This window comes from Pezoporus wallicus, unplaced genomic scaffold (assembly GCF_028554395.1).
Source record: "Pezoporus wallicus isolate ANWC-B61680 ecotype Strahan unplaced genomic scaffold, APGP_CSIRO_Pwel_v1 contig_3058, whole genome shotgun sequence".
Taxonomy (NCBI): Eukaryota; Metazoa; Chordata; class Aves; order Psittaciformes; family Psittacidae; genus Pezoporus; species Pezoporus wallicus.
The window spans coordinates 5,556,614-5,579,081 of NW_026641153.1; the positions used below are offsets into that span (position 1 = coordinate 5,556,614).

The following is a 22,468-nucleotide window of genomic DNA, read 5'->3' on the forward strand; positions in this document are numbered from 1 at the left end:
AGATAATGAATTTGGAGTGTTCCTGTGTACAGAGAATTCAGCTTGGGAACTCGGTAAATAATGTGTGTAATGTTTAGACAGTGCTCTTAAAACATTAATGGGGCTGTTCTCTCTTAATTGAATCTTACTAACTTTATCTGTTTATTATAGACTTGGGGGATTAGTACACTCCCATGGTGTTCCTGTTCACTCGTTGGTTCTGCTTTCAAAGCAGTTTAGTTTTTGGCCACTAAGTCTCTCAAAAAGAGTGGTTAAGTTGTCCTTGTGCCTTACTTAGAGAAGTTCACAACAGCTTGAAGCTGAGAAACTGTGGGAGATACCACATCCCCTGTGAATCTTAAAGAGCAGAGGGTTGTGGCAGCTGGCCTTTGAGATCACCAGGGGATGAAATCTGAAGGGAAAATTACCCCAGAGAAAGGGAAGTCTGGAGTCTGCATTACACCTATGGATGGGTTTGCTGTAGTCCTTAACCCCTTGGATTGTAACTGAAAAGAGGTTTACATGTGCCATCTTTTTATCATGATGTGAGGACACACCTAGAAAAACATTTGAACAGATTCTTAACTTTAAGCTCTCAAACTGTCCTGTAAAAGTTGAAGTTAGGATCCTGTACTTTATGGAGAGCTACACATCTTCAATTCACCCTACAGCACTCTTGTACAAAGCGAGATTCAAAGTCCTTTGTATATGTTGTGAAAATGTTGATGGCCTTTTTACAAAGACAAAAGACAAAATGGCAAAAGGGGGCACCTGTCCTCCAAGAAGCGTGCACCTTCCTTCTCTGGAACCTCAGGTCCCTGTTTCAATACCACTGTGTCTTTAACTCCCATTTTGAATATTCCACTGAAATAAATTCATACAGGTGGCGATGACGCTCAGACTGGGATTTCCTAAGTCATTTTGATGATTCAGACCTCTCAGATGGAGTAACTTCACATAGACAGTGAGCACCAAAACCTTCCAGGTTCCTGTGCTATCAGCCATGACCTGACACAGCCATGTGAAGTCCATACTGTGGTGTGGGAAGTGCCAGTGCTCCTTTGGCAGCCCTTCCATGGGGCACACACATTGTCTGTCAAGCAGCTGAGGGGGAACCTCCTCCCTTGCCTTATTAGCAGTTTGACACAGAGGTTAATGAGGCCATATGTAATTCTCTGAGCTTGTAGACCATTAAAAAGAAAGGCAATTCAAGAAATAATGAAGTCCCGTGTCTGCTACTGTTAATCATAACTTTATAAATACCTGCAAGAGAGGATGTAAGGGCATAACTCAGCACAGTTTGGCTTTGAAATAACTCTACCATAACGTTATGCCTCTGGAAAAGCAGAGCTCTTTCTGTTCTGTAGCATTTCTCAAACCCATTCAGATTTACAAGCAATATATCACTGAACATAACTCTGAAAGGTTATTTTTCCTCCCCGGCTGTGCTTTGTATCAGTGTAGTGAGACACCATGATTGACCGGGCCCTGCCCTCACACACAGTTGCAGCAAGGGTGGTTGTTTATTGTACAGGGGGAAAGCATCCTTCCATCCTTCCGTATCCTCCTGGGCAGGAGCTGGACACTGTGCTGTTAATGAGAATTGCATTGTGGTAGCATCAGGAGGTTAAAGTCCAGCATGGGGACTCATATGCTTAGTGCAGGCCAAGCACATGATGAGGAGACAATTCCTGTCCCCAGATGTTCCCTTCTGAAGTTGAGAGGAAACGAGGGCATTCTGCCTCTGTTGTTTAAGGAGGAAGGATTGCAGTGCAGATTCTGATATCTCACCCACAACTCAATGGCCAGGTGATGCTGTTCTTTCTCAGCATCCTCAGCAGCACAGCTGAGTCCAGACTATACCATCATAGCATGAGGCACCCTTGGGTTCACACCACATTAAGTTGGTTCATCTCTTGCTGAGCACTCCCATGATGACAACCCTTAAGATGGACCAGGATGACCGCAGTGATGGGATTGCTTTGACTTTCACAGACAGTATAGTCACCTGGTTGGGGATCCCCCTTCTGCCATCACCAGCTGAAGGATCCACATCACTGGGAGATGTAAATAGGCTTGGCACCCCCATTGTATTGGAACCTGGAATGATCACAGCATACCTTGATGACCAAAGCTGTCATGTATTAAATACCACTGGGTCTTTTCAGGGGATGGAAACAGGAACTTCTCTGAAGTGCCCCACTCACCTCCCACTGTCCAGACACCATGTCCCAGCTCAAGCCAGCCTGCATCCTGGCCTAGATTCTCCATGTCTTACTCAGCCTCTGCAAAGCCCTGGCTGTAGCAGAGGTTCCCAGGAACATCTCAAGTCCCCAAATCCTTCCTGCAGCTGAGGTTGCCTGGAAGTACCCAAGGATCTTCTCTTGGCTCCCATGGGACCTCACAGAAAAGCGCACTGGAGGCCTATGTAAAGACCACAGTAATATCAAATTGAAATTAATAATAGAAACATACAAATAATAGCATAATAATAAATAATGATAATAATAGTGAGATTTAAAATGTGTTAAGACAAGGCATTATGAGTATAATGCTCACTAGCTCCGTGTGTGGATTACAGGCTTCAGGGGGTTTTAATAAGTGCAGAGAAAATGCACTGGTGAGCACCCATCTTCCTAGTCATTTCATTAAGTAGTTTGCTTAATGGGCAGATGTTGGGGAGGCAATTGGCCATCCTTTCAAAAGCAGAACTCAGACAGAGCTGTCCACTGATAGCTGTGAATCACAGCTTATATTCACTGGGGAAAGTCATAAAGTCACTGCTGTAAAAATGGGAAAGCTGAAAAAATGGGAAAGTTGAAAGGATGATTATGAAACAAAAGTGATGGTTGTCCCAAAATGCCAGCCTAGTAGTTATCTATGGAGGAAAACAGCTCTTCTGCATGGCTATTTGGTCTATTAGGTCATTTTGAAGGCAGTTACTGGTAAGGACTCTACGTTTATGTTTGGGACTATGCGGAATGCAATAAAGCACTTGCACACTGCGTATTTCACATACAATCTGATCCATGAGCAGTGCATACCAGCATAACTTTAAGCACCTCGGCCCACACTTCACTAGTGATCAGCTGTTCCTTATAATATTCTCCTGGTTTAAGATGAATGTAAAAGTATGCCTTCAGCTGGGCACATGGGCTTTCTTCCTGAGAATGCACACCTAATGTACTTTAACCTTCCCTCCATTCCTCTTTCATCTACACTGCAATATAAACCCCACCAAACCTATGAGACCAAAAGTCTGACCCCATTTGGGATTTAACCAGCCAGACAAAAATCCAAGGCCCTACAGGTTGTACCAGTTCAGAGGAGACCCGAGGACAGATACAGGTGCCTTTTTGTTATTTATAAACATAATAATGTCAACAACCATACGAAGTCCTGTTTCCCTGAGCAGAGCAGGTATCTAACAAACAAGAGGGCAGGTTTTCTGCTCAGGGTGCCTTCTTTCATGCAACACCCATCCTTACCTATGGTTTTCCTTGGTGCCTTGGCCCTTTGCTTGGTTATTCTATGAGAGAAGATTTTTCCTCTCCCTAACGTTGTCATAGGGTATGATAGCATATGGCAGACCAGCTAAGGGAGTTAAACCCTTCTTCTCTTCTAGCTTCAGGTCCCCATTTGGTATTTTTAGGGAAAGCCTTTCTCCCTTCTTTGTCCGTTTCCTCCTGTGGAGGTGCTGTGTTGCAGCCAAACCTTGCAAAATGTTGCTGTCCCTAGTCAGAACCATTGATATGGGTCACACACCACCTGCTGAATACCTCTATTAAAGGCTGATTTCATAGTAAAGGCAGTATAAATAACAGTAAGAAACATCACCACTCCTTTTATGAAATCTTGCTCATGGGTCTCCCATGCAACAATACCCAGAGGAAAGCAGTGGCTCTTGTGACATGCCATGGGGTCCCCTGGGCTGCAGCACTGATGAGGCACAGCCCAAAGCAGCAGCCAAACCCTTTCCACCCTCTCTGAAAACAGGCAGATGTCATCTCTCTTCTTCTCATCCGGGGCTTGGTACCGCAAATGCTGGCAAAGCTTGATCTGCTGAAGTAACATGAAAGGTAGAAGCAATCTGCTGCATAGAGAGCACGTAAACCACATGGGGCTTTGAAGACAGGAGGTCAAAAACAATATATCAAGTCAGTTATCAGCCAGTCCTGTCTTCCCTTCCTCCCCTCCCTCTGGCTTATTGCTGCAGGAGCTCAGGTCCTTTGATGTAAACCTGTCAGACTCTTTGGTCTCTCCCCTGCTCTGCCCTGCCCCATTCTTCTTCCACATAGAGACTTGTGTGAGATTTTAATTATAGGCATGATCATATTGGTAAGAAAACCCTTCCTTAATTACACGCTCAATTAATTCCAGTAGCTTAGGAGCTGAAAGCAAAGTTAGGTGAAATCATTACTGCTTCATCTAAAGCTGGATCTCTTCACAGTCAGGTTTGGAGTAACACTGTGGAAGTCATTTTTTCTTTAGAAAAATGGAATTCATTTAGAAGAGATTAAATTATTTTGGATACAGGGAATTAGAGTGTTATCTGCAGCCACTGAAACTCTTTTCCAGAAAGACTAATTACTTACAGGACTAATCTTTTCAGTAAATATTCCATGCTCAGGCCCAGGAACTATATGCCACAAATAGGGCAATAATCAACCTCATTGCAGCTGGCACAAACCCTCCCATAATGTATTGTGATTTTAAAGAGAGATCAGGTGAGATGAGAGATTGAACGTTGTCTTCATAAAGTCAGATACCTCTCTATGGCACCAGTGCCTCAATGTTCTTCCTCACACCTTTGCTGGTAGGCGGGTAGATACCTATTGGTAAGGATATCAGTAGGTATCAACTGGGATAGTGGTGCCTCAGAAACATCCGGGTCAAAGCCAGCTCAAATGAGCTTTAAGCCAAGATCTATCCCTGTCTCTATTAGACTAGTGACTCCCAACACATGGGGCATGAAACCTGTGTTACATCCCCTGGATCCCTGCTGACGCCCGCAGCAACGTGGAAAATAAGGCATAAATGCAGCAGAAGCAAAATCCAAGCTGGAATAAACAGTCAAGGAGACAGGGGAGGTTGTGAAGAGGTGATTAGGGATGGAGGAATGAGTCTGAGAAGCAGCAACCAGGACTAAATAGATGAGGTCTGGAGAGGACGAGTGAGCAGTGGAGGGCAAAGACGAAGTGGGGGACTTGTGTCCGTTGTATGGAAACCTCCTTCAGCCCAGTCCCTGTGTCCCAACTTGATGTGGGTGGTAAAATGCACGTGTGTAAAGCTGTTTTGTAAAGAGAGAACACCATCAAGATGCAAAGCTGGGAAATATCAGAGGAAGGGACATCCCTGCAGCTCTGTCCCATTTAATTATGTAGTCCCATACCATTTTCCCACAGGTTTCTTCTCATCTTGTGCATAAAATGGACAGTGCTCAGATAATGAGCAGCTATTCCTGATTTTGTATTCTCCTCATTTCTCAGTAAGTAACCCTAGGTCTTCTTTGCTGAATACTGCCCTGAAAACAGAATTATTCATTTTCTCATATACTTTTTTCTGTAGCATTAATTGTATCATTAAAAGGTAATCAGACTCTGGATTTGTCCCTATTTAACTGATGCAGAATTGAGCCATGAAGGAATCTTAAAGATCTACGCCAGTTTTGAACCATTTCTGACTTTCTTGCATCCTTAACATTATTCAGTGCTTTCTGTGCTCATTGTGCCCCTCATCATTTACCTCTGGCAAAGCCCAGGCTTTCTTCAAGTCACATGCCAGGGGTATCGCTCACAAACCTGAAAATAAAACTTAGATGTCAGGGGTCATTAGCAAAATTTGGGGATATGTGAATCACCCATCACCAACTGTCTTCACCCAAAGACTATTTCATCTTCTGCAGCTCCCTGTGTACCTTCTGTCTGCCACAAATACCAAAGAGCCCTTTAGAAAGCAGATGTCTTCACTGATTCATCCTTAAGACAGCTCCACCCTACACAAGAAAAAAGGAAACCATAGGGGCAGAGGTTAAGGTGAAGAGAGTATATCATCATGCAATTAAAACCCGCATCATAAAACATCCACTAATGCTTGGCATTTTCTAACTTTTCACCCTGATATTCACCCAGTACAGATTCCACATGTATAATACCAACAGCCACATGATTATTGTCATGTGGCTATTCTTTACTTATCCTCATGTTATTAATTCTAAGAGTTCAAGCAAATTCACTGCAGTCAATCATTCCTTCTTGCACCTTCGTGGAGTAACTCAAACTGACAAAACAGATAGATAGTTGTGGGAGTAGATGAGAGCAGAGCTGAGCTGACTGTATGAAAAGGCCAGGCAGCTTTTGAATGTGCAAATCAAAACACAGCACTGTGGCAAAACCACATGCTGATGGTGGGGATTGAATTTGTGTCCTTCCACTTGCATCTCTCTGTATACCATCTTTGCCTGGAATAGATGTCTTTGTCCGCAAGAAAAGCTGCATCTGATTCTTTGTCCTCGTTTGATAGGGTAGTAAAAAAAGCTCTATGAAATGGGAGTGACTTTAACAATGTGTTGCAACTGATTTTTAGAAATATGTGTCTGCATATGCCAGTAGTTACTCTATTTTAAATCACTCATTTAGTGATGGTATTTGCAATCTTGTTGAGTGCAGTTTTTCTGATTAGTAAACACAGTATTATTAAGGTAGATTGTCAGGTAGATTAAGAAGAAAGCGTTAAGCAAAACTTACTTATTTAACTTCCAACCAGCTCTTTCCAGCTTCTAAATACATTTTATTGCTTACACCACAGTTTTGTCACATATGCCTGGGTTCAAGGGGTTTCTTTAAGATTCTCTTACCTGGATAATAACAGTGTTCTGGTGCTTCCACAAGCACAAGGGGAAATGACAGCCAAATGTTTCAAACCTCTCCCATAGGCATCACAAACCTCCCTTGCCAAGTGAGACAGCCTTTCTCCTGACCACAGTGAAAAGAGAAGGACAGGTGGCAGAACAAGCAGGTGACTGTGATTATATTGTGTAGGGTCAGAGTCTCTGCTGGCACAGCTCCTGAAACTCAGTAGAGATAAACTGTAGTTTCTCATACACGCAACTGAGTCCCAGGCTTGTTTGTAAGAATGACTCACATTAACATGGGAACATCACAGATGCACAGAAAGATGGTGAAGTTGTCTGGGAGGCCATCAAAGGCTGGAAAACAACCAATATCAAAGGAAAATATGAAGAAAATATAACATTTTTCAATCTGGACTGAAAAAGAAAAAATATTTATTTACAATCATTTTTTTCTTTTACTGTGAAAAACAAGTACACCATTAAATCAGCTTAAGCCATTAATCTTTCCTGGGAGATATCACCCACAGTACAAACAGTGAGATGAAATAAAGTTACGTTACTATTACGTATGTTGCAAGATAATTATTGTCAGTGGAGAAAAGACCAAACCCAAAGGGAAGGAAACACAGGGCAGAGACTGAGCAAAGCAAACTTGTGTTATACCACCAGCCCTAAAGGAACTGTGCCAGTTTGTATTCGCTCAGGAATGCGGCCACTCCTTTGTTTATGTGATGCTCCAGACAGCGCAGAGTAAGGACCAAAAATTAGGAATTCTTTTAAACTTTCACTTCTAGAGAATATTTGCACTAGTATCAACAAACAAAACCAAAATCAAACCAAACTGAAACCTGGAACCAAGGAGAGATTCATGGCCATTCACACATTGAGAAATCTTAGAAACATTTCCCAAAAACCTAAGGAAATGGTTAAAGACTCTCAGGGGCAAAAATTAATGCTGAGCATTAACATTCGTTTGACAGAATTTATCTACTCTTCTGCTCCATAAAACCTAAGAGCAGTACTTAACCTGCAACCCCCAGCGATGTCTGGTGTGTGTTACTTCCCAGCCCCAGCGGTGCTCAGGGACGTGCTCTGGAATGCAGAATGAAGTATATGGTGCAGCCTGTGGGCTGAAGGGAAATCATTATTACACTGTAATCAATAGTGTGCATCTTGCGTGGCTTCTCAGCCTCTCTGACAGCCTACCATAGCTGTCAGAGGTTGGGATTGGGGTATTTTAATGATGTGAGTAAGGTCATAGTTTTTTTGTGGGCTTTTAATTTGAATTGATTCCCTTCCTTTTATGATGATGACAACACTCTTAAATTAGCCAGTAGCGCTGAGGCCTCAATATAGATCATTTTAACACCTGGGGGACAAATACAATGGTAGTGGGGGGTGAATGTTATTCTCTCAAAGTCAGTGCAGCTGAAAGTGCAGTATTTGAACTAATTTATTCCATATGTTTGGTGGTTTTTAAAGTGTAGGAGTGAGACAGTGAGAAGGGAGTGGGTTCAAGTGTTTTCCTCCTTATAATACATTAATAAAGAGGATAGCCAAAGTCCTGCCAATACCAGACTTGCAAAGGCAAAGCCTTTTACCATTCACAGGTGGCTCTAAAGATGAACAGTCTGGACACAGCTTGGGATGGACCATGACGCCAAGATCCTTCTGCCAGAGAGTAATGGGATTCACTGAGTCTCTAAGAGCCACACAGAGTGGAAATCAGGCTTAAAATTTTCCTGTCAAAGGTTTTCCAGATTGTTTGCTTCCAAGATGTCTTGTTCAAAACATGTTAGATGCAGACTTTCTTACAGCCTACGTCAAGGTTTCAGTAGCATCCTAGAGCATATGGTGGATTCCCTGGGTCTAGGGGCTCAAGTAAGCTCATCCACTGTCACCCTGCATCCCACAAGTTCTCTGGTGGAAAAGACCAAGCATGGCAAGGTCTTTACTCTGGCCCTTTGGAGCTTGCAGACCCTTTGGTTTGGTACTGAGGCCTTGAAGCACACTAGTGGCCTTGTCGTTAAGTATCACAGTTCCTCCCCAGGAGGAGTGAAGACCTTGATATCATTTCTGTATCCAGGACTTCACAGGGATAAGCCTTTTGCTGGGATTATGATTTACAAACACCTTGAAGAGTGTGAGTAAGGTCCTGGTGTCCAGATCCCAGAGAGAATAGGCCAGTACAGAAAGTATTCCAGTCCAAAACTACCAGTGCCCAGGTCCCAGAGGGAATAGGCCAGTACAGAAAGTATTCCAGTCCAACACTACAGAGCCCCATTCTGCCTTGTCTTCTTCTCCCAGCAGATTTCCACTGTGGCCTCAGAAACCTCTTTGTGTTGGCTTCCTGCCCTGCTCTGAGTTGTCCTCACAGATTCACAGAAATACTGTTGAAATAACACACTCCCATGGATAACACCCTATAAGCTTCTGCTGTGTTCTCCCACTGCACTTACTAAGAGTCGAGAAATGTTAATGCCTCGAGGGCTTCTTCCTAATTGTATGGCTCCTGTCCAATGGAAGCATATGTACAAATCATCTGCGATTGCCGGTGTGTGCAGTGGTAATGCTGCTTGGGAAAAACTCCTCTGGTATTAACACGAATACAAGAGATAATTCCATAGAGAAGTCAGCCATGGTTTGGTATTAATCCTCACGCACAAGGCATAAGGATTTTCTGGCTTGACTGTCATGCAAAAGAAACCATGTTAATAATAGGGTCCTCCAGTCAGCTGACTATGAGAGATTAATTAAAACCTAACAAAACATGAGTATATTCCATACCTCATGTAGAAAGAAGAAAGTGAAAGAATATTTTGGTGAATGAGCAAGTGTTAATGAGGAATGGGTCAAAAGTATTGAATTACACCTGTCTTATTTCTTAATGTTATTGTTCCTAGTTCTCCAAGGCCATGGATATCCTATAAAGGAATTGGAAAAACCATGAAGGGAATAAAGAATAAAAGCAATGGCAGTCAATCTGAAGTGATGCCATTGTTCTGCTTGCTGGGCTTGGTGGGCAGGGCTTATATTTTAAAAGTGTTCATGACATGCTTAGAGCAAGCAAACTCCTTTACTTAAACCTCACAAGGGACAAGCTCTCACCTTATCCCAATGCTGTAATGAAATTCAATTAAGTCCTAAAGTGGTCACAAAGCCAGATTGGATGGGGCTTTGAGCAACTTGGTCAAGTGGAAGGTGTCCCTGCCCATGGCAGGGGGTTGAACTAGATGAGATTTAAGGTCTCTTCCATCCCAAACCTATGATTTTATGATTCTAAAGATTGTTTATTCTCCTTTGAAACTGGTAGTCTGAGCTGGCTGGAAGGGTTTTTTCCTAGGTGTTTGTTTAAGGGAACAGGTCAGAAAAGCAATGGGCACTGATACGTATGCTTTTGGTATGTGCTGGCCAGACCATCTTCCAGGTGAGAAAGCCACCTCTTCTCCAGTCCCAACCAGCTCATGGTCTGAAGCTTTTGGTACCAAAGCTTTGGTGATATCATTGGTGGCAGCCTTCTGCCTACTGAGGCAAAACATGGGTCACTCCTATGCTTTATGCAGCTCAGCAGAGCTTTGATAACAGGGTTGGAAAGCTGGTTAGCAGCTGTATTCATCAGTAATTAGGCAGCTACAAAGTTAAGGTATGCCATTATTAATGGTGATTAGCAAAGTGCTAAGGAGGAAAAAACAAGGAAGCTGCCAGGCAATGGCATGAAAATAGAGCCAGATGAAAAGTGAACTTTAAAAGATTGGATCTCTGAGAAGGAAAGGGTGGATGTGAGCTCCCAAACACTGATAGATTCAGAATCACTTCTAGTTGAACCTCTCTTGACATGCTTGCTGTTTCCCTACCCCTGGGGAAGTTACTTAAATCTGTTTTAACCTCCCCTGGTTTTCTAAACTGAAGTTGTAATACCTGCCCACCTACTCACCTTTCAGAGGAGTATTCTAAAGCTCTGTCTGTTTGTAAACTGCTCAGGAAATAGCATGTTCCAAACTCTCTCTGCATATAGCAAAATCTACTTTAAAAATAGGTCTAGAAGGCACTCAGGCTCAGAGACAAAATAGGAAAAACACAATTCAGAGCAGGAGTCTGTCTGAACTGTTCTCAATGCTTCTAGCATGGGGGATTTGACTCCCAGGTAACCATCTCCTCTCCCAGTGCTTAACTAGCCTTAAGGTTAAAGAGGGATTCTTAATGCCCATTTCTTTTCTCCCTGCAGAGTAAGACAGATTGCAATTAATCCTTGCCCTATCTACCACCTTTCTATGACGAACTGTTTCACAGCCTTCAGGCTTCCATTTTCTGGACCACAGAAACCTACATCCTTTAACCTTTCTTCAATGGTCACATTTTCTAAACTCTAATCATTCCCACTGCCCTCTTCCCAAAGTTTGCATTTCTAAACACTACAATATAAATTATATTCTCTATGTTGTGGAGGTTTATCCTACTACTAAGCTGTTACCTTTCATTGTTGTCAAACCTTTCACACTTTTCTAATTTGCCAGCCTCCAATATTTTTCTCTCCATTCATATCCACATGCCAATTTTTATTGGCAAAGGGTGTAAAATTTAACAGAAAATGCAATTATTGTTCCAGGTTTACTTTAACCACCCTATAAAAATTTATATAAAATAAAAGCCCCTCTATAAAATCCTTTGCAATCCCATGAACAGAATATTCATCTCTGTTACATTTTAAAGGGGTTTAGAGTGACTCAAACAAACCCCTATGAATTTGGGGCTAAATCTTTAGCTTGTGTAACTTGTATCCTCTTAGACTTCATTATAGCCATACTAATTCACAGCAAGTGAGGAGCCAACCTCTAATCTCTACTGCATGCCCTAGGAACTGTGCTTGTCAGGGCTAAGAACCGTACACTTTGGATCTGATCTTCTCACACCCTGCGAACCTTGTGTGTGCAAGGAGTGAGCAGCATAAGTGGTGGGAGGAGATGGCCTGTTTGCATCTCTGAAGTGTGACCTGGACTTCTCTTTTCCAGAACAAGTAATAAATCTGAAAACAAATGCAGATAAAACTCCCTCTTTTTCAAGCATAAAATAACAGAGGTATTTTCCAGGTCCTCAGCACTGCAGGTAGTTACACAAGATGCTGACCAGTAGATCCAGGCCTAGCTTGCAGCCAAAGCCAACCCCAGATCTCCCACCAAGGCTGGTTGCAGACCTTCTCATTATGCTTCCAGTGGCTCCATCGCACCCAGCAACAACAGGTGCCAACACTGGATCTTTGATCCAAGCCCAAACTGCTTGGCTCATGGCAAGCCATTGCATGGGACAGATAGTCCTTGGGATAATTAAGGGAAAAAATGGACACAATTTGGTAAATCACCCATAAATTAAGCCCAACACAACGGCTCTTGGCAGGTTGCTAATGTGACACTTAACTGAGGAAAATCTGGCCATCACCATTGCTCTATGTGAATCTACAAAGTACCTTACATATTGATTACTTACTAATCAGGAAGAGTACTTTAGGAAGTTTAATCCTGTACAAACTTCTTAGGCATGCAGATGGCTTAAAGCAGGCTACATTGCTACCAATTGTATTTTTAATTGCTGTGTTTAGAGAGTCTCATTGATCTGATCAAAGCTAAATAAGCCCCATGGTACTTCCCATAGTAAAGTTTACTGATGATGTATTTCTTTCTTTTGCTATAATGAAACCTTCTGCTGTGCTGTAACCGGACAAATGCAATGCCAGCGAGCAGAGCGGGATGCCCTGTGCTTTAATACATTTGTTGTTATTTCTGCAGTTCAGAAATCCCTTCAGCCAGGCAGAAGGAAAGCAGCTGTGTGACATTATCGGTAATTGCTTAATATTGTCATTGCATTTGCTTACAAGGAAAAAAAAGCCACAGACTATCAATCAGCCGACAGAATATTCATAGTCTATGATAATAGTAAGTGCTTTTTGAATGTCATGGCAACAGTCACGGAACAACGTGATCTTGTACTTGATTACTTCCTGCTGCATTCCTAATAGTGTCTGTATTGCTCCATTAATTTTGCTTCTTTTAAAAAACAATTTCATTTCTGTTTGGCAAGTGTGTAAAAAAAACAGCACCTTTTCCCATAGAACCCCAGTGAGCAGGACCTCTTGTGGTCCTGTAGCTCTTCTTCTGTAACCTAGATTTGTCCTATACAAGCTCTTCTGTAGCCTAGATATGTCCTATACTTGACCCAGCATTCCTGGGCGCATTTTAGGAATTATGGCTGGATTATTACAGCAGGTAATCTCTGAAATCAGATTTGAGACTGACTTTTGTGAAAAAGAGTTAGAATAATCTCATTAAATAATTTGTTGGAAGGGCTTTGCAGACACGGGGAAATAAATTGATTCATCTAAGACACATCTGGACATGACTCATTCTTCATTTTTGTCCTAGTAGCCTGTATTTTTCAGTTGCTTTACCTCATTCAGGTTTGTGAGTTTATGGCTTTTAAAGGCCAGAAAGCATTATGAGCCTTTATCCTTCTGCATCAGAAAATCATCCAGTAATTTTGGTATCGAGTCCATAACTTTCGAAAGGGCAGTGGCATATGTTTTCAGAATAAGCAGTTTGGGGGTCTGCAGCTGGTCGGTAAGATGCTGTATCTACTAGCAAGTTGCTCTAGATACTTGTAACCAGTCTTCTTAAACAAAACAAGAGAAGAAAACAACAACAAAAGGAAACAAGGAAAAGCCTGAGATTCTTATTTGCCATCTGAATTTGCCCAGCCTCAACTGTTGTTTCTTAGAGCTCATGATGAATCTTACTTCAGCTTGAAGAGCTGAGTCCTGTACAAAATTTCCTAATGCAAGTGTTAATAGGTTGGTTTTGAGTGTGTCAATAAGTTGCAACTGAATTCACTCTTAGCCTTCCCAAGGACAAACTACTTGAAATAAATTGGTTTAACAAAAGTGAAAAGTTCTGCTGGGGTGCAAGCGTCTGACTCATGTTAGCTTTTATACTGCTTTGCCTTCACTGTGTTTCACCTAAGGACCATTTCTAGTCCCACAATGACCTGAACTGCAGGGACCCAACAAGCGTACTCTGCCAAGAAGGTGCAAAGCGGTGAAAAGACCATTAGGAATGGACTTAGAAGCATTTCATTAGAGCACTTGAACCGGTAGCCCAGTTCAGCCATCACCCGCCACAAGTGATCCCTGTTGATGCAAAGTTTCTAGCTTAATCTACCTTCTAAATGCATCAAAGGTATTTAACTAATTTGATAATTCTTCTGTAATACCTTTGTTATTTTCCTCCTTTTTTAAAAGAAGAAGAAAAGGCACGCACATTTTTAACCAGGAAAGTACGGGGAGTAAGTATCATCTGCCCTGAAGGAAGACGATTCCAGCTTCCAGTTTTACCTTTTCTTTTAATTCCCAGCTCTATTAGATCCTCCTTATGTCATTTCTTATTTAGTCATCACATGCTTGATTTTCTTGATCACCGTAGAAATAATGGCGATGTTGGCATTTGGTCCATCCCTGTAGACATAGCCACCTCTGGGGCAAGTGACCACTTGCATGATGATGCCCAAGCACTCAGCTGCTCCTTTGCCAATGGATTATTTGGTTGTATTATTTCTAAAGTGCTTTGATAGGCTCGTTTACTGGGAGCTAAGCAATGGCAAGGCCTTTGAGAGCTGGATGCTTGTCAGATGCTACTACATTAAGTCCACATGTAAAAATCAAACCGCCTGGCTTCAAAGAAGTTTGTCTGGTGTAAATTAACCTGTATTTTAGAAGTTCTGGAGCAGATGCCGTACTTTGCCCTGGAGATCTCATTACTGCTCAAATGTATGCACTGATTTTGCCACATTAATAAAGCAGCGGGTCCCCCTTCCCCCACAAAGCAGGATTAGCTATTGGTGTCTGTAGTTATTTTTGTCAAAAACCTTTTGAAAGTCTGTGCAGGGAGAGGAGGAGGGAAAGTTCGGAAAAAGCCAGTATCTGTCTTTATTAATTACAGGATGATTAATTATTTAATCTGCATAGATATCTGTATGCACAACTCAGCTGATTCTCATTTATCAGACTTCCAGCACCATTAATCAAGGGAAGTTTTAAATGTAAAGGAAGACAGGCTGATTTAAGGTGTTGTGTGGCAGTGTGCACACTGCCCAAACTCCATGATTGGCCATCAATCACAGCAAGGGATGACCCTGCCTCCTGCTGATGAGCACCCAGCATTTGTGCCACTCCATGATTTGTTTCAAGATCCTCTGGGCTTCTTCTCTAAATTTCATCATTAAGTTTGAAACCTGCATTAGACTCAAGTGAAATCACAACCTAGATAACAAGTAAAGGTCTAGAAACAGAATTGACTTAGGGTGGCTGAAGAGAAGTTGCTCCACTTCAGATGATACCTATCAAGGGTTCCTCTTCTGGAACCATCTTCTGGGCTGGTGCAAACTTTCAGGAGTGCTGGATGATGCCTTAGCTTAACCATGCTCCATGATGGTTCATTACCTTCAAGAAGTGCATTCAAGTTTCCAACATGCATGCAGTCACTGAGGAGATGTTCAGTAATTTGTCATGCTGCCACAAGGCTGCTCATACCTGCTCAGCTCCTGAGTACACAGCAGAAGTCATTTTCCTACCTCCTTTAAACTCCTACACAAGACCCAGGTCTGGGGTTCAGGAGGAGGAAGAACAGGCATGCATTGATAATAAATCTTCTTACTTTGCCATTATACTCTTCTCCAGATGAATGAGGGCGTGAGGAAGAAGTAGGTGGATGTTAGCTCCAACCTGGATGCAGACTAGTTTTTTCCTTTTTTTTTACTCCCCACCTTCTGTTAAGGACTTGGAAAGTGCCAGTTTATGGGATTGCAGTTGCCAACTCCCAGAATTTTAGAATAATTTTAGAATGAACCTTATGTTATTGGAATTGTTTTTAGATCCTTAGCTCCCAGAGTCAAGTTATACTGGAAGTTGTCTCCCATATTTAGTTTTAAAGCACAATTTAGCTCTGTGATTGTTAGAAGAAGCTTAACAGTAAAACCCTGAGGATTATTGCAGGGTTAAAGGTCAGATAGCATATACAAACGTTAAGTTGTATTTTTCATTACTATTTTTTCCTGATTTATGATGAACATCAATGTCTTAAGTTATGCAGAAATATTCATAGACCATTGAGCCGAGGTAACTGTAGCACTTGCACACTCCTTTTTCATGGCAGAAGCTTCCCATTGCTGAGGCTGTATATCCTTATGCTGCATAATTGCTTTTCTTGCCACTGTGTGGCCATACCTGGCATTGGTTTTGCCAATCTCTGATAATCATTCACATTCGGCCATTTCAAGAGCTGGTTAGAAATTTGCCTGAACTGCACTGTTCAAAAAGTTCAGCTGGGTAACCAAGAAGTCTTACAGATCTATTCAGTCTTTATTATAGAATAAGGATATTGATGACTGATTTGAGTTGTAATCATTTTCCCAGCCCTTGGTGGCAGAACACAGACATAGCTCCAGTCTCAAACACACCTACTCTGCCATCTCACATACAGATTGCTGTTACTGGAGGAAAGACAAAAGCCTCAAACTTGTTAGCCATAGCAATATTCTGCACATTAAACAGACCCATAACACCAGCAGCAGAAGGATGTGCATCCTGTCTGTCAGGAGGAACAAGGATGATTTTCCATTCTAAGGAGGGTTAAAGATCACCTTTGATGAGTGCACTGACAGCGAGTGAGGTGTCCTCCTATCATAATGATCGGGGAAGGGCTGCTGATGTCAGCCAAGGACACTGTAGACCACAGAATCCCATTACAAATGATTCTTAGGGCTTAACTACACCTTATTATATTTTAGACTTTGCTTTCTAAGGAGAATCTTCCTTCTTCTGCATGCATCCTGGTTTTGGGAATGACTGGGCATTAGTCATTATTGCAGAGTTATTTCACTGAAGGTAACCAAGTGTCTCTCAGAACCAAAGCAAAATGCAGAGCTCTTAAAATGCCATGCAGGCAATGGTATATCTTCTACAGGTATGGACAGGCAAGAGTGGGTCTCCCATATTCAGCTATATTCAGATAGCTGAATTCAGCTATATTCATATAGCTGAATAGCTATATTCAGATAGCTGAATCCCATTCTTTCCAGTACATGACAGTAAATGGCTATGAACTATTTCTGCAGATCAGCTGCCATCCTGTAAATTCAAATCCTCACCTAGTCCATAGTGATTTATGTAGGACCATAGAAGAAAGAACAAAGAATCAGAATTTACCTTATATGATACATCATATGATACATATATATGATACATATATATGATACATCAAGATAGGAACCAGGCAGGAGTTTTCTTCCTATACCTGCTGCATGTTTTGGCAAACCACCTAATTTCACAGTTTCCCATTCATGTCAAGGGATGATGACACTTTTTCTCCTAATCTCTATTTTACACAAGTAAATTTTCATCTTCACTCTCCAGAGTCCACCTCTGATGTACATGCTTAATGCCTCATTAATAGGACCTAAATTGAGCTAGGAACTGCCAACCAATGGACAAGCATCAGAACATGTCTGTGGAGTATTTATTAACCTCCTTTTCCTTTTTGTGTCTCAATGATGGACTTCTGGTCATAGGCCTCACCAGCAGAGCCTCTTCCCATCATAAAGCTCTAATTGCAAATTAACCTTTGGTTGATTCCTTGTAAAAACATTATTCTCCCTGAAACTGAAAAAGAAAGGAGTGCAGTAAAAAAGCACCTGTTTACTGCTCAGCTTTCTCTGAAGTGTCATGTTAAATGTTATGTTATTGCTGCCTAAGTAGTGAACTAATTCAAAATAGTCCTTTGAATAATGTAAGTAGGTAGAATTCTTAGGGATTCTATACGTAATAATTGGACTACCAAGATACTTCAACACCTTAGAAATGCTGCTTCTGCATGGAGCTAGTAAATGTTTGTGATTTTTAACATGAATATACAGTCATAGCAACGAGAAATTAAATTTAAATGCTTGTAGCTAAATTATATTTTGCTATTAATCATTTCTTTACACTGGCATCAATTCACTTGTCCTAAAAGCATTTAAATACTGAGGACTGATGTTGCAATTTCTTTGCATGGAAAACTCTCAGTGAAATCATTTGAGGTTTTTATGTACAACCAGCTTGCAGGACGTTAATAATCTGATTTAAAGCCTTGTGTAACAGTGAGAAGCCTCCTATTATTATCAACAAGTTTTTCATCCAGCTGTAATTGAAGACAGAAATATTTTTGCTGTTGTTATTTCGTATGAAAGCTCCAACAGATGCCAGTAAACTGAGCATGTCAGTTCTTACAGAAAGACCAGAAAAAAGGCTTTATTTAGTAGGGAATGATACCCAGTGTCAATCCTGCCCCTTTTTGTAGACTGAAGTCAACATGTTTGATGATTAAAAACACCTGTGGGAGCAAGTTTTGAGTCTAGTGAGGAGAAAAGAAGTATTTCAATTGCAAGTTCTCACTGTAATAAACAACTCTTTTCCTGAGTCTATAATGGACTAGATCAATAAAACAATTGACAGTAACTATGGAGAAGAAGAATAACAGCCTCACTTAACAGTTACAGACTGAGGCTCCTGAAAGCTTTTGTAGATGCTTTAATTAAGCATCACAACAACCCTATGATGTACAGGAAGAGTTATTATCTGTATTTTAGAGGTGGAGATCACACAGCAGGTCTTCAGAAAAGCTGATAGAGGCAGTCACGTTACTTAACTCCCTGTCATTTATCCCAAACTTTGGAGGTCATCCCCTCACTGCTATGTAATGACCTTTACAGGTCAACCTTGAGAGATCCTTGTGGATACATTTGTCACTGTCCTGCACAGCATCCTTGTCTCTGAACTGGAGATCCATGGGTTTGGTGGAAGGACCACTCAACGGATAAGGAATTGGCTGGATGGTCACACTCAAAGAGTTGTGGTCAATGGCTCAATGTCCAAGTGGAGACCAGTGATGAGTGGTGTTCCTCAGGGGTTGGCACTGGGACCAGCACTGTTTAACACCTTTGTTGATGACATGGACAGTGGGAATTGAATGCACCCTCAGCAAGTCTGCTGATGACACCAAGCTGTGCTGACACACTGGAGGGAAGGGATGCCATCCAGAGGGACCTTGACAGGCTTGAGAAGTACATCAACTCACAAGGTTTAAAAATACAACTGCAAAACATATGACCCGAGATGCTAGATTGGTACATAGCAAAATTGGGCTCCATTCCCAATGTGAGATTTTCTGTGTCTTCGGTTTTCTTTGTCCCTCATCCTTCCATACCCCATCTGTGAAACATGACCAGTTCTCTCTTTTTCTGCCTGCTTTGTCTTACTTAACTAAATAGTAGCTTCCTCTTTGCTTTACTCTTGGCACATTTTTGTTGGGTTGAATAATGGGCAACTCCGAGGGAGCAATGTGTTATGAAAATAAATAAGAATGAAGCACTTGCAAATGCAGCATATCAAGTCTACCAAGAACTGGAGCCTACTTTCTGCTCTGGCTTTTCCCAGGCTACCTTCATTTACAACTTTAATCCTTTGACATTAGTTGGCCATGGAAGCTGTGGAGGAAACAGCTATGAATATACTTCCGTGTATGCAAAGATGTTTTTCCACACAGAGATCCTGGAACACACTCATGAGGTGCAGCATGAGCTTAAGACATTAATTTATTCAAGGATGTTTAAAGCATCTTCTGCTACAAGCATACATGTGCCCAGAGAACTAAACCATGGCTGCTTTTCTACATCACAGACTCATCTATGGACATCCAAAATGAGCTTCTCTTGCAACCACAAAATATCTGCAGGTTAAAAACCATGGCTGTGTCCATGTATCCCCTCACAGTGGGACACACACCTGGGTCTTCTGGAGTTGCATTGGGCCTTTCAGACATAAAGTATGAAAAGAAACACTGCCCCATTACTATGGCTTAACACAGGTCATCTGTTTGGATGGCCTTGAAAACATTTACCAGCTAAAGGCAATTTCTTCCACACCATTATTCTTCTGTTTCAGGAAACTGATAATCAAATTTAGGCTAAATTTTGGTACTGAGTTTGGCAGACATCTTTCTTCTTCCCTATCTCAATTAAAAATTGCTTGGACCTATCATACATTTATTCTCTTTGATATTCTGCCTCTCATAACAGTATACATGTCTTCAGAGTACATCCAATCACTTTCATTATATATAGTCACCACCTGGACAATGAACCTTGTAGCTCCCTGTCCTTGCCCAGATTGCATAGTACCTGATGTGGCAGCTATGCGCAAGCAGTTGAAGTCCCATCCTTGCTGTGGATCAATGAAAATCTCTTTTATACTGATCCTTTTTTCCTGCTAGGAGGCATGGCAGCCTCTATTTAAAGAGAGAAAAAGGAAGCTAATGAGGAATTTCTATTTCCCCTGTATTTCTTATACAAGTACTGCTTGGAGTAGATTGTATTTACAAGTATCATCATTGTCAGAAATGCTGTTATCAAAGTGTACCTAGTAAAAATGGCTTCTTGCTTTCCCTCCACAGCATTTTCAAATATCCCAGGGCACAGTGCATATTTTATCCTTAGGAAAACCAACCAAGAGATGGAATTTTAAGCAGGGATATTTTTTTTTCTGCTTGGATTTTTGTTGCTACTGTTGTTGTTTGGGGTTTTTTTTATTCATAAGCTAGTCCTTAGGGTTGGAGAAATGTTTTGACAGAAAGAGATGATAATAGATAATGGAGTAATCTATTAGTGGTGACTGTTTTACCACTGAAATTTGTATACTTTGGAGACCACTAATAAAAATGGAGCCATTTACACATAATTTAGTTGATTCAGTTAGTTCTAACTCTTTCACAGCTGCCTCTGAAATGCACAGTTACTTAAGGTTATCATTTTGAGAAGGTTTTTAATTTAGATGGATGCCAGAGATGCAGGCTACTCTTATTAGAAGACATTCTGTGCTGTCCTTGTACCGTGCTTTATGTAATTAGTGCATACTCAAACAGTACAGCTATTTAATAACCCCTCTGTGTGTTCCACGTAATGATTATAATTATGCCAGTGACTGAAAGCAGAACTAGAGTATCCTACAGGATGTCCTTGTGATGCAGAACCACATGAATTTTAACCAATTCCTTTCCTGGATTTGGCTGGGAGATTCCATGTACAGGCTACCAGGCTGTGCACCCATGCAGTGCTCAGCCACACAGGGAAACAAAGCTCTTGTGAGGCCCTTCCAAGGACTGACTCTTCTTCCAGTCCACAAGCCACACAAATACTGGGATTATTCACCCTGACTGCAGAAAGTTTTGGATTGAGTACACGGGCAACAGGAACTGTAAGCAACAGGAACTGTAAGCAAAGTTATCCTCTGGCTGAGTCAGTGGAGGCTAAAATTTACTGCTTGCTCCCCAAAATTAATGTTTTAATTTTTTTTCCCCTTTTATTAACTGCTCACTTATCACCAATACAGTGTACTTCTTGGCAGAGACTGCTCTGCAAAGGATTACAGGTAAGAGTAAAAGCCTGGAGTTCATGGTCTCCATGAACCTGCAGACATTAAAAATTAGCCCATAGTCCCTCCAATTCATTACACATCCAAGTCGCTCCAATTCATTACACACTTCTCTGCAAGCTACACTTTAGCAGCTCGGTCAGTGCTATTTGAGACAAAAAAAGGGCAAGACAGAAGTGTTTAATAAAAATGTTATTTCTTATCAAGATTATTTTCCTATTAAGAAAATCAAACTCACTGCTTTTGAAAGTAATGCTCTGTAGATCAGTGTGGAAATTACAGTTCTTCCAAGTCCACAGGTTGCTCATAAACTGATCTGCACATTTCTAATGTAGGGTATTGAAACAGTTTCCTGCTGGTATTATACTTAATAGCAATACGGTCCAGCAGGTCCTGGCTTTTCCCTCTCTGCATTTATGCTGCCTGGTGCTGGTGACAATATTTGGCCAGTTGAAGAGTCACATGAGGAGCAAGAGGTATCTGAAGTTCTCAGTGCCAGTGCTTTGAAGTCATTGCTAAAGATAATCATTTACAGTGAAAGAACAAAGTAGGTGAACCTGAACCCTTCTTTACAGCTCTGCCTATTATCAGGGGCAGCAGCATCTTCTAACTGTGGTGCTCTATTCGAGCTGAGTGTATGGGGCTAAGGTAAGGAGGCCACTGACCAAAATCAAGTGCTGCTCATCACTTCCAACACTGTTCCTGGTGCCAGACCTCTCGGATAGATCTCTGTTCGTCCTCTGCCAGGTGGATGCTGGCCGTGGCCAGGGCACCATAGGCTGCTCTTCCCTGCAGTAACGCATTACTTATGCCCAATTATTCACTGGTTTATGCTGACAAACCTCAGTTGGTCAGTGGTTTCTAAGTCATCTCACTCCCATCACAGATTCCATTTTAATGAAAAGAGATGCAGCTATTTTACGCCAGTGGAGAACCTACCCTAAAAATGCTGACATCCCTGATTTCCTGCAATGTCCTTTGTATCTTCTCCTTTTGAAAAGGAGAGTAGCAAAATCAAAGCAACATGCAGAATTATCCATGGTAAATTTCTTCAAAGCTGTTAGATATTCATTATATTCACAAACGTTTTATAGCTCCTAGAACACAAAGAGTAATCTGATGAATCTTTC

General features: G+C 41.5%; 1 protein-coding gene across 2 annotated transcripts in view; it reads left to right on the top strand.

Moving 5' to 3' along the window:
- FRMD4A (FERM domain containing 4A) overlaps window positions 1–22,468 on the top strand; it is a 380,270-nt gene that overhangs the window by 94,352 nt on the left and 263,450 nt on the right. The gene's annotated exons all lie outside the window — the stretch shown is intronic.